A 13,402-nucleotide genomic window follows, 5' to 3' on the forward strand; every position below is an offset into this window, starting at 1 on the left:
TACATAGTTCAAGTAGGCTACATGAAACCTTAACTCAAAAGGAAAATAAATATAGATTCTAAGAGCCCTAGCTTTGGAGGCTCAGGGACACGTTTTTGCATCTGTCACAGACTAGCCAAGGAGACTTGTCCTAATCAGGACAGTGGGAGGTGTCCGCTTCCTGGTCTGGAGAAAAGAGAGATGATAGAGCCAGAGAGTGAAGTAAAGTCTGAATAGTGCCCTCATGATGGACTCCAGGGAGTGTCAGACGATGTGACTGTTTGAATAGACTGGTCATTTCCAGAGATGCCAGCAGACAGGGCTCCATCTTTAGTTTCTCTGCACTAGGACCAGTAAGCCTCAGTGAGGCAGGAATGCCAGAACAGGACCAACCTTTCAAAAGTGCTGAGCGAGCCTGAGGTGACAGGACAATCAGTAGCATGTTTGCCAGGCAAGCATGAAGAACCCCAGGTCTATTCCCAGAACCCACATTTTTTAAAAGGAGGGGAGGACTGAAGAGATGGCTCAGTGCCTGTTGCTCTTGCAGAGGACCCAGTACTCACATGATGGTTCACAACCGTCTCTATTCCACTTCAGGAAGATCTGATACCATCTGACCTCCATGGGCACCACAGACATGTAGTAGTGTGGAACCAAACTTTTTCTGGTGGGGGAGGTGTGGACACGCCCTGGAGAGGTAGCCCATGGCAGACCAAAGTACCAGATAGGCATCTACCACCCAAGTTCAGCTTGGTGAGCCAATGAGCTTTACTGGGGTTACTTACAGGCGTGTGAGTGAGGGCTTGTTTGGAGGAGCAGAAATGACTCAAAGACAGTTGCAATCACTAAGGCCCACCCCAGCATGAGTGACAGCTCATAAAAGCTGGGAACCTGGAGCCCAGTATGCAGGCTGTAGGCAGGCAGCTCAACAAGTTGAAGGGTGTCCTTTCCAAGTGCCTCCATTGGTCTAACCTCTTCCAGGCAGCTTGGCTACTTTCTGCTTCTTCCAGGAACTTGGTCTGCTCTGAGTCCTGTTGGCAACTCGGCTCATCTGAGAGTCTTCTTTGCAGCTTGGCTTGTCTGAGAGGAACTCTCAGCTTTTATAGCTGTCAGAGAGAGAGAGGCCTAGTGAATCGGGTCAGTTTTGGGGACTTCCTAAAGCTATTTTGAGTCCTTTAATCATCCTGATGAGGGATCTTCCCTGCAGGATGGTATGCTTCAATCTCAGAAGAATCTGTTACATAAGAAGTAACCTCTCTCTCTATCTCTCTCCCTCTCTCCCCCTCTTTCTTTCTCTTTCTCTCTCTCTCCTTCCCCTTCTCTCTCACATGATAGATACATATTTAGAAAAAAGCCAAGTGTAGTGACATGTGCCTGAAAACTACTTGTAAGGCAGAGATAAGAGGATGCTGGGAGCTTGCTAGTCAGCTAGCCCAGTCTACTAGGCAAATTTCAAGGGAGTGAGACACTCTGTCTCAAATCACAAGGCTGACTATGCAAACAGTTCAGTCAGTAAAGTGCTCACCATGCAAGCAGGACGACCTGAGCTTGTCTCCCAGAAGACACACGAAGACTGGGGACAGCAGCCCATGCCTATAATCCCAGCCTTGAAGGAGAAAAGAAGAGGATGGATCCCTGTGGCTCACAGGCCACTCAGTCTAGCTGATCTGTGAGTTTCAAGTTCAGTGAGAGAAACTCCATCTAAAAAACACAAGTGGATAGTGACTGAGGAAGAAACCTGGCATTGACCCCTGGCCTTCACACACAGGCACACACAACACACATACACACACACACATAAAAACAATTTAAAATGAACATGATGGACAGTGTCTAAGCAATGACAGTTACGGCTGTCCTCTGAATTCCACTCGCAACTGCAGATGTGTACACACACACACACACACACACACACACACACGAACGAAGTGACATCACTGGGAACTGAATTGGCATGAGACTTCTAGGTTAAATGCAATCTCTCCCCAGCTCCCTTCTTCTTAAAGACACTGACTCCCAGGATGGGTAGTGGCTCTCTCCTCATTTGCACTCCCATCTTAACTCTGCTTCCCTCTTCAGCTTCCATGAACATTTCCTAGAAGGATGATTCGGCACTGATTTGATGGCTGTTCTAGCTCTGCCTGTTCTGTTCTCTCATTGTCTCCTCCAGGTTGATCCTGCACAAGACTTAAAAATTTATGACTCCCTCAGAAGATGCAACAAGATGGAAGAGCAAGCAGGAACCAGTCTTAACCTCCCTCAGCAAGGGAGATTCTCCACAGCCACCAGCAAGACAGACACTCAGGGAAGGGGTTGGAGGGAGGAGGGTCTGGTGGAGTCCAGGGATCTGATCTGGACTCATCCAGGCCTCCCCTCCCTAAGCCCATTTCCTTGACTTCATGGTGGAATCATGGAGAAATGGTTCAGAGTGGCGTGGAGGGTCCAGAAAAAGCAGTGTTCAAACACTGAGCACAAGCGGACCACACTGACAGGACGCAGGAAATAAGATGAGCAGTACATTCCCAGACTGTCTTGTAGTTGATTGGCTGGTGCTATAGTAGGAGCTACAGTCTGCCACTCCTGGTGAAGTGCACAAGGGTCCCCTCAAGGGTGGAGAATAAATGTGGGACCTAGCAGATAGGAGCAAATGAGATGGAGTTCGATGATGTCAGGGAGGTTGGACCAATGAGAGTCAGCATTGGTGGCTTTACATGAAGAGGTAGGGATCCCTGAGCAGAAGCCCTTTCTATCTAGCAGGTATTTGACTTGTCCCTCTCTCACTGGATGACGAGTTTAAAGGTCATCACCAGATGTTGCGCCCTACTCTGGGCTTCCCAGTCTTCAGAAATGTAAACTAAATAAACTTCTGTTTCTAACTGACTTTAGTCTGTGGTACTCTGTGATAGCGGCAGACTATCACGGACTAAAACACAGCCTGAACCCACTAGAACATCCCCATCTGTCACCTGCAGTGTTCCCACATGAGCACATGCAGTGCTCTGTCTGGGGGAAGACCAGGGTGAGGGTAATTAAGATGTCTTCCAAACCCACAATCAGCCCTCAATGACACGTGACACAAGCAAGAAGCAGATATGTGCTGCTAGGGGCCGCCAAGTTCAGGTGTCACTGTACACAACTCAGCCCAGCCTGACTTTTATGCATTGTTATCTTCAATATTGATTGGCTGACTGAGTGATTGCGGTGTCACCATGTGTATGTTTGTATGTGAGGATGCCTGTGGGCCACAGCATGTGTATAGAGATCAAACCCCTCAGATGACAGCTTCAGGTGTCAGCCCTTCACACTGGCCTTGTTTGAGGCAGAGTCTTTCTCACTGTGCATGAGTACTTCACACTCCAGGCTCCTGGCTGGAGAGTTTCTAGGGGACTTTCCTGTCTCCACCTCCCATTTTGCTATAGGCATTCTGAGGCTTCAGATATACCCTCACCGAACCCAGTTTCACACAGGCTCTGAGGACTTGAATTCAAGTTATCAAGCTTTCCCAATAAGCATTTTTACCCATTATGACATATCCTGGCCCAAACACCATAATTTTAACTTACTTGCTTTTATTTTATGGTGCTAGGGATGGAGCCCAGAGCCTTACGGGCATGCTAGGCTAGCACTCTACCACTGAATTATCAGTCTGTGATTAAGCATCATAACTTTTAAACACTGTATTGGTATACTTTGCATGTTAAATGTCTCTCAAACGCTAGTGTATTAAAGCATTGGTCTCTCTCCACAGTGGTGCTATTAGGAGGTGCCAAGGCCCTTTAAGAGGTGGAGCCTCACCAGAGGTCCTTAGGTCATTGGAAGCATGTTCTTGGAGGGGACTTTTGCTTCCTGGCCACCAAGTGAGCAGTTCTCTGCCACACATTTCCTGCCTTAGCTGGCTGACATCCCCATCAGAGACCAAAGCAGTGGATTTACCTAAACCAGAACCTCTGAAATCGTGACCCAAACAGCTTCCTTGTATTTATAAGTTAATAATCTCAGCTGTTTCATCCTAATAATGAGAACCTAAAAGCACTGTTTCACTTTAGAATTGAGTGCAGTTTTAGCATGCCATATATAATCTGCCATTCTCCCTTGAAGCCCCAACCTATTGCTTACGCACCAGACGCCCTCTGTTCTCTCCCCACCATAAACACCGCAGCCCTCTCCAAACACACGCTGAACCTTCCAAGTACTTGCCTTTGCCTGTGCAAACGCCTGCACTTGCAATCCCTCTCCTGTCTGGGGCACCCCTTCCAAGAGGCACAGTCTCTCCTTGCACAGAGCTCCCCAATGGTTCCTGGCAGTCACAACAGGTCACTCTCCAGCTGTATTTGTGGGGGTTTTGTTTTGGGTTTTTTTTTTTTTTTTTTTGGAGAAATGAAGACCATATTTAAGAAGTGGGATCTTGTGTACTACCAGCTACCAGAAGGATCAAGGAGAGAGTGTCGGGGTCCAATGGGACCTCGCCTGGGAGCTGCAGCACCCAGTAGAGGCTGAGGTCTGAGCAGTAGCCTCAGAAAAGAGAGTTGGCAGGAGGCAGGCAGCAGGCCCCAAACAGCAGTATGGTGCACCCAATGGGAGACGGCTCCCTGCTGTTTTAGGAGCGATGTAGACAAACCAGAGAGACACTGTGGGCAAGCTGCACGACATCTCATTGCCTCTGCTCCTCAGCTTAAGTGGGGATGATAAGTGCTCCTGCATTTCTGTATGAGATATGAGTGAGATTTATTAGCGGCACACTTCACACATGGCAAGCACTTCTCAGCTTTATGGTCTCAGACTCAGGCTGAGGTGTTGACTAACCAAACTAGGGGAGGAGGCACTGCTCTGCTGTCCTCCTGACACTGACCAGGCAGTAGGTCATGTGACTCAGGATCCCATCTCCAGAGCCTCCCGAAAAGCTGCACAGGGGCCTGTTATAGGGAAGGGGCTCTCTGGTTTTCTGGAAACTATTCCTGCACACATGTCACTGAAACAAAAAATTCTGGACACTGACCACCATTTTATTCCCTTTGGTGGCAAACTGATACTTGTGTGAGAGCAAACAACTGAAATCTTTTGAACCTTCTCTGTACATAGGGCCCTGGCTGGTGATTTTACTAAGACAACCCAGGGACAGTACAGGGACAGTACAGATGGGAGGCCTCAGTACTCAGCCCCTTCCTTCTGGAGACAGACCAAGGGCATGTCTTCTTGGAAAGCTGGAGAAGCATCCAGTTGAGGCTGGGAGTACACGTGTGTGTGTGTTCCTGTGATTAGGCTAGCCAGCCATTTCTGTCCACCTGAGAAGCATCCTGCCCACCCTAAGCAGGGTCAGCTGCAGAGCCTAGTGGCTCCCAGGCCTTATGGGGTAGCATCTGTTTCCTGAAGCACACCTGGAACTCTTCTTTTAGCATCACGGATCTTCAGAGGCCAGGGAGACAGTCAAGTATGTAGCTCTTCACTTGGCGAGAGAGACAGGTCTCATTAAAGCCCTTCTCCCTATGGAAGTGGAAGGCAGTGAGCTACTGCCCACACTGAACCCCTGTAACTAGAGAAGGGTCAGGTTCCTCATCCCAACAACATCAGAGAGACTCTTGACTCTCACTGCTGTGAAATTTACTTTGGGGTTCAAATCAGACTCCCCTATCTGTAGACTTTTGTTTGTTTGTTTGTTTTAGACAATAGTCTCATTCTGTAGCCCAGGCTGGCCTCCAGCTAGAAACCTGCCTGACTCAGGTCCCTAGCCCTGGGATGATACGCATGTGCCAGCATGCCCTATTTATGCAGTATTGGAGGCAAAGCCTATGACCTCTGGTACACCAGGAACACACTCTATGACCTGAGCTACAGCCCTCTAGCAGTTCATTCTTTTGTCTTTTAAAACTGTGAGCATATTGCATGCACGTGTACTGACACATCAAGTGGAAGCCTCTTGCCCACGGAGTCCAGAAAAGGGTGTCACATCCCCATAGAATGAGTTACAGGTGATGGTAAGCTGCCATGTGGGTGCCAGGAATCAAACTGGGCACCCCTGCAAGAACGAGTGCTCTTAGCCAGTCCTCCAGCCCCTAGTCATTTAATTGTAACCAACCAATGAATTAACATTCGTGTATGTATGTAGGTGCATGTGCCACCTTACATGTATAGAAGTCAGATGATACTTTGTGGAAATCAGCTCTCTCCTACCATGTGGGACCTGGGAATAGAGCTCCAGTCAGGCTTGGCAGCATGCAGCCTTGCCTGCTGAGTCATTTCACTCACTCAACTGGGGATTTCTTAAATAACTTAGAATACCTTTGTGTGCCAGGTGATGAACCTGGCTCTGTATAATGAAAGGAAACAAAACCAAACAACAACACAACAAAACAGATCTAGCCCTTGTCTTGTGATGTTTAAAATCCAAATGGGGACACAGGCTTCTGATAGAGAATCATTAGATAGATTTAAACCTGAGAGATAAGGAAGGTGTTTTCGAAGAACTGGCACCTGAACTCTGAACTGAAGGAGGAAAGGGATGAAGCAGGGAAGAGAGGAAAGAGCCTGTGCAAAGGCCCTGTGGTAAGAAGCACTGAGGTTTTGGGTGCAACTTAGAAGCTGAAGCACAGAAGCTGAGAGGGATTGGTTTAAGATGGAGATATACAGCAAGCCAGTGACATGGGTCTGCAATATCAACTATTCCAGAAGTGGAAGCATGTGGATTGCAAATTCAAGGCCTGCCTGAGCTATAGAGCTAAAGCCAGCTTGAACCTAGCAAGGCTTAAAGAAGAGATAGGACATACAACTTCTGTCTTACTCAGTTTTCTATCTTGTTGCAATGCCTGCGATATACAACCTAGAAGAAGGAAAGGTTTATTTGGCTAATGATATTATAGGGTTCAGTCCATGGTCATTTGGCCCTATTGCTCCTGGATACGTAGCAAGGTTCAAGGTGGACAGCATGTGGTGACACACACCTCACAGGAGCCAGGAAGCAAAAGGGAGAACAGGGCTGAGGTATAGTATCCCAGTGACCTAATGTCCTACCTCCTCCAAGGCTCTACCTTCCACTGATTGCAACTCTTCCCAGTAACTTAGTCAGTATCAGATACTAACATCACTTTAGCTTGTGGGCTTTGGGGAATAATCATCCAAACCATCCCAACTGTAAGGAACTCTTGGAGGTCATCTTAAGGGTTTCCCCTCCCATCTCTTCCTTCTTTTTTCCTTTCCTTCACTCTCACTCCTCCCTTCAGTTGAGCCTTTAAGGCCTTCCAGGCATGGTAGAGGTGCCACAGTAGCAGGCTAGAACTCATAAGTACAGTTTGAAGGAGAATCACTCCCATGTAGGTGGTCAGGAAACCCTGGCGCGAATGAGGTCATTACTGACAGCATCCTGAGAAAGGGGATTAGCATCATGAGGAGCATCCTGAGAAAGGGGATTAGCATCATGAGGAGCATCCTGAGAAAGGGGATTAGCATCATGAGGAGCATCCTGTTCCATGATCTGGATGTGATTCATAGAGGCAAAGGTGTGACTGGAGAAGCAGCAGGAATCCCAAGAAAATGACAGATCATAAAGCTAAGGACAGAGCTTTCTCCTCCTGGACAGAAGCAATGGTAACAGATGCCTGAGGTCCACTCGGTTTAAGTGTGTAGAGGTCACTGTGCACTTGAAAAGAGATGTTTGGGAAGAGATGCTATCCTAGAGTAATGAGGTAGAAAGCTAGTGACACACCATGAGTCCACTGTCCCTAGTTGCACTGGTGACACACGATGAGTCTGTCCAACTAAGCTGGGCTGGTGACACACCATGAGCCAACTGTCCTAGGATGTGTCAGTCAGACTGCAGCAAACAATGACAAGGAAGTGACTATTGAGCCAAATTGCCAGGTTATCTCAGGAAAGGTGTTTCTTTCACACTCACAGTTTGAAAGAATATAGGCTGCCTGTCTGCTCTGTGTAGCCCCTTTTAAGCCATAGGAGGGGGGACCCTTTGCTCCAACCCCTATGTTGGACTTTGAGCTGAACATAGGGTCTGGTGATACGCAGTAGTCTCATCTCATGCTGTATGCCTTCTCTTTGTCCAGCCACTCAACCACCAAAGACTTGGCCATCTGCTTGGGGGTGGGAGGTAGGGGTGGGAACAGCCACTGCTGGGCTCCTGGACTCCCTCTCTCTTCCTATTGGCCCAGCTTGCCTCTCTGGATAGGTGGGTGGGGTGTCTTCCTTTGCCATACTAGTCCTTGGCTATAAGGAAGTAGGGTGGCAGAGCAAGCTGTCCCTAGGAGCAGCATACTGTCCCCACTGCTAGCTCAATGTCTGGTTGGAGTAAATATTCAATAGTATTAGTTGCTGTTTGAACAACAAAGGAGAAATTGTATGTGTTCAGGCAAGACTGATGTACTAAGTTACTAGAGTTGTAGGTACTAAGTACTTTTTAAAAAAAAAAAATTGAGGGCTGCCAAAATAGCTCAGTGGAGAAAGGTACTTGCTCCAACAATATCTTGAGCCTTCAGAGTTCAATGCCCAGAATCCTCATGGTGGAGAGAAAGATGGTGAAGAGAAAGAACTAACTTACCTGCCCCCCCCCACACACACTTTATAAGTTTAACAAAAATTGAGGTGGCTGGAGAGATGGCTCAGTGGTTAAGAGCACTGACTGCTCTTCCAGAGGTCCTGAGTTCAATTCCCAGCAACCACATGGTGGCTCATAACCATCTGTGATGGGATCCCATGCCCTGTTCTGAAGACAGCTACAGTGTACTCACATACATAAAATAATAAAATAAATCCTTAAAAAAAAAAAACCAAAAAAACCAAAAAACCAAAAAAATTGAAGTGGGAAGTTCTCTATTTCAACAGGCAATATTCTCATTCACACTGGCGAATGACTTTTCTCCCTGTAAGCAAAGCTACATGGGGAGCCCAACTTACCATCTATATCAATTAGCAACGGTGGCTAGAATGGTACATAACAAATTACCCCAAAATTTGGTGGGATAAACTAATAAACCAGAGTCTATGAATAGCAATGATGGATGTGGCTAATTCTGTTGTGTGGTTTTTTTTTTTAAGATTTCCTTATTTTTATGTGCATGAGTGTCTTGCCTGCATGTATGTCTATGTACCGTGTGTGTACGGTTCCTGCGGAGGGGAGAGGAAGATATTGGATCCCCTGGAACTGGAGTTACAGACAGCTGTGAGTTGCCATGTGGGTGCTGGGAACCCAACTCATATCCTCTTCAAGAGCCGTGACTGTGCTTAGCTGCTCAGCCTAATTCTTCTTGTCTTTACTAGACTCACATTGACACTGGGGATGGCTTAGACATAAGTACATCACTCTCCACACATGTAGTCTGGGCAGGTTGACGGATGTCAGCAGAATCATGCAAACTAGAGTGACCACTGACAACCCAGGGGCCAATCTCAGGCCTACGGCTGATGTCATCACAGCTGCACAGCAAAGGAGAAGGCTGCCAGGGGTCAGAGTCTGTCTGGCAATCCCAGTTGGTGAGTAGAATTCAGAACAAGGAAATTCTATGTATAACCTTAACTGTCCTGTGGCCTGCATAGCTACTGCAAAGGCAGACCTCCACCCAAGGCTAGCTTCTGTCTTGCCACTGCCTTTGCGGGTCAGTGGTCGAGACACACAGATGAGGCCTTGCATGCCTTTTACTCAGCTGTCCTTCAGTGGTCCCTGCGGTGTGAGCTGTAATTCATTCATTGATTTTTCTGTATGTCTGGTACTGAGTCTAGCACACTGCTTGGCAATCAATGAAATAAAGCAGAGAGGAAAACAGTGAGTGCCTCAAGGAAAGAGTAAGCACATTCTCCTCCACCCCCAGTGTCTAGTGAAAACCATTACAGTATATCCTTCCAATTACGTTCCTGAGCCTCCCTCATGCTGTTTCTACTTAGACAGGAGACACGGAATCTAATTCACTACCCACTAAACCATCCCACAGCATGACTGCTGAGAGATGGTAGCCTGGGGCAGCAAGGGTCAGGACAATGGGTCTGGCTCAAAAGAGGGCTAGCCTTAGGCTCTCCAGCCTTAGGACCAGTGCTGGCTTTTCAGCAACAGCCTTGGAGCAGGAGCTGTGATGGGGTGAAAGCCAATCTGGGGACCCTAGGATGAGGTCCCTACATGCTTCTGACAACACTCATCCAACCCCCTTCCCTACTCTGAGGAAACAGCCAGCCAGTGACAGGACAACCCTGTAAGATCCAGACTTAGTCTCTGTTACTCAGGAGAGGAGGAAACATTCAAAGCAAGGGGAATACTAATCCTTCCCTCCTGCTCCCCTCTCCCTAAGCCCAAAGGAAGTCTGAGCTCAAACTGTCAGGGAGAGCTTGGCTGCGTGTGTCTTACTTGGAGGGTTTAAGAAACTAAGTCTGTAGTGGCTAAAGCTGTGGCCATCTCTCTGTGAAAATCAACTCTCCAGGATACTCATTACAGTTTGAATATAAAATGTCCCTCACAGGCTCATACACTTGGGGGACAGCATTGCCAGCTGATGGGTTTGGGGCAGTAACTGGCTCCTGAGGATTCTGACCCCATTCCTTATGGTGGCATTTGTAGTGAAAAGAGGTGGGGCCTAGTAAGAGGAAATAGGTCCTGGGGACATACCCAGGATGCATCTTGTTCTTTCCTGTTTCTCTCTACTGCCTGATCACTGTGAGATGAGGTATTGGCCCTCCATATCCTTCTGCTCTGGTGCTCTGCTTCCACAGCCCGGAAGCAAGAGTCAGCCAGCTGTGGACTGTACCTTTAAAAAACAATAGCCTCCCCCCCTCAAAAAAAAATCTTGCCTCCTTTTAATAGTGCCAGGAAGCTGGGCAGTGGTGGCGCACGCCTTTAATCCCAGCACTTGGGAGGCAGAGGCAGGCGGATTTCTGAGTTCGAGGCCAGCCTGGTCTACAGATTGAGTTCCAGGACAGCCAGCCAGGGCTACACAGAGAAACCCTGTCTTGAAAAAACAAAAAACAAACAAACAAAAAACAAACAAACAAAAGTGCCAGGCATTCCTTTACAAGTGACTAACGCGGTTCCATAACGCGGCAGCTACGGCTGAGTCATCAGCCTTCCCAGAGACTGCAGCAAGTGCCATGAAGAGGTGAGATAAAAAGGAGAAAGGAGCTTATGCCCTGCTGCAGTGTGGCGCATGGTAGCTCGGGGCCATCGCTCCCTTTCGGATCCTAGTCCTGTCACTTCCTGCCTATGACTCTGAGCAAGCAACCCATCCTACAAACCTTTATTTCCTACCAATAGGGGGAAATGGTAAACAAGGATTAAATACGAAATCCACATAAAACCCTTAGCAATCTGGCACATGATCAGATTTAATCGTTTACCGTGGCTACCATTGTGTCACTGGGGTACCAAGTGCTATGGTGAGCACTTCCTATGCATTCCTTCCTTTAGTCCTTACCCTTGCACAAGGGTAGGTTCAGCTTCACAGCCACAGACAAGGAGAAGCTCGAGAAGAAATGTGGCCAGGGTCACCTGACTGATCAGTGGCCATTCTAGGACTCTGAGCATGAGCTTCCGAAGAACTGCTCTCAGCTTTATAGATTTGTTGCAGGGCTGGGGATTGAACCCAAGATTCCATGCACACTAAGGCAAGTGCTCAACCACTGAGCCACACCCTTCTCTCCCCCTCCCCCAATTTCTGCTCTTAACAGCTTTGTTCTTTTCCCTGTGTGTTCCTGGGTACAATAGGCTCCTTTTGGGTTTTTTTGTTTTGTTTTTGGTTTAAAACCAAATCTTGGTGTGTGTGTGTGTGTGTGTGTGTGCATGTGTGCTCGAGTGCACACTTGTGCAGGTACTCTCTTACATCAGATGAGGAAGTCAGATGCCCTGGAGCTAGTTACAGGTGGTTATGAGCTGCCTGATGAGTACCGGAAGCTGACTTTAGGACCTCTGCAATTGCTCTTAACTACTGAGCCATTCTTCTTGATCTTGATTTTTATTCCATTTAATTATGGGTCTGTGTGGGATATGTGTGTGTGAGTGCAGATGCGCACAGAAGCCAGAGGTTGGATTCCTCTGGAGCTGAGTTATAGGAAGTTATGATCTGCCCAACACAGGTGCTGGAAACCAAACACAAGAGCAGTAGGCACTGAGCTCTCTCTCCAACTCCATAGGTGAATATCCTTATTAAACACTGACAAGCTGGGTGTGTAGCACACCCTTGTATTTTGTGAGTGCTATAGTATGCACATTGAGGTCAGAGGACGACCTAGAGGAGTCAGTTCTCTCCTTCTACCTGTGGATCCCAGAGATTGACCTCAGGGTCTACAGCTTGGTAGAAAGCACCCTTCCCAGCCGAGCCATCACACTAGCTTTGTAGTACACACTTGTAGTTTCAACCTGTGAGAGGTAAAGGAAGGAGGATGGGGGGGGGGGGGCAGTGTTAGGTTATAGCAAGCTCAAGGCCAGCCTGGGCTACATGAGACCACATTTTAAATAAATAAATACCACCAACAAAAACAAAGAATCACATGCTGTGCTGGCTAGTTACATAAAATGATGTGGCTAGCTCACATTTCACTCTAAACTCAAGTGCAGCCCAGGACCTAGCTTTAATGTCTCATTATTGTGGGTCAGAAGTCTTCTCTGCACATCTCCACTCTTCAAGACTGATACTGTCTTTCACAGCTTAGATATCTACATTTCTATCAATGGATGGCTTTTTAAAAGTTCCTCTTTTGAAACAGGATCTGTGTTGCCCAGGCTGGCCTATGACCCTCCCCGCCCCCCTTCCCCACTTACACTCCAGCAATTCTCTTCCCTCAGTCTGAGTAGAAAGGAAGACAGGTCCATCCACCAGGCATAACTAGATGTTTGTTTCTCAAAACCAGAGTGCTCAACCCACACTGCTTTACTAGACAGGAAAAATGCTGACACAGTTCATCCCCAGAGAGCTTGCTAGAGAACTCAGGTGTCACCAGGTGCTTGGCTGGCATCTGAACAGACTCACCAAGTGTCCAGTTGAAGGGCAAAAAGTTCAGTATCTTACAAATGATGGGCTGCACTAACGGGACTTACATCTTCCCAGTTTCACTGAGCTGCTTATCACATAAGGCTGCTTGGCTTAGTTCTGTGTACGAACTGGTGTGCTCAGTGTACATGCACATGTGTTTTTGTCCATGTGAATGGGTATGCATTCATGAATGTGCAGGCCAGATGTTGACATCTAGTGTCTTTTTTCAGTTTTTCTTCACCTCATTTTTTGACAGGGTTTTACTCCATAACTTTAGTTAGGCTGGTATTAACTATGAACCCTCAGGCTAACCTTGAACTTGTAGCTATCTCAGTCTCCTGAGTGCTAGACTTACAGGCAGGTGCCACCATACCTGGCTTTGGGCTTACTTATTGCAAAGCTTTCCTCTCCCTGTCTAGCCTCAAAGTGACAGAAGCATAGAAAGATAAATGTGAAGCTCAACTATCTCAGGAGAC

Source organism: Arvicanthis niloticus, chromosome 1 (genome assembly GCF_011762505.2).
Source record: "Arvicanthis niloticus isolate mArvNil1 chromosome 1, mArvNil1.pat.X, whole genome shotgun sequence".
NCBI lineage: Eukaryota > Metazoa > Chordata > Mammalia > Rodentia > Muridae > Arvicanthis > Arvicanthis niloticus.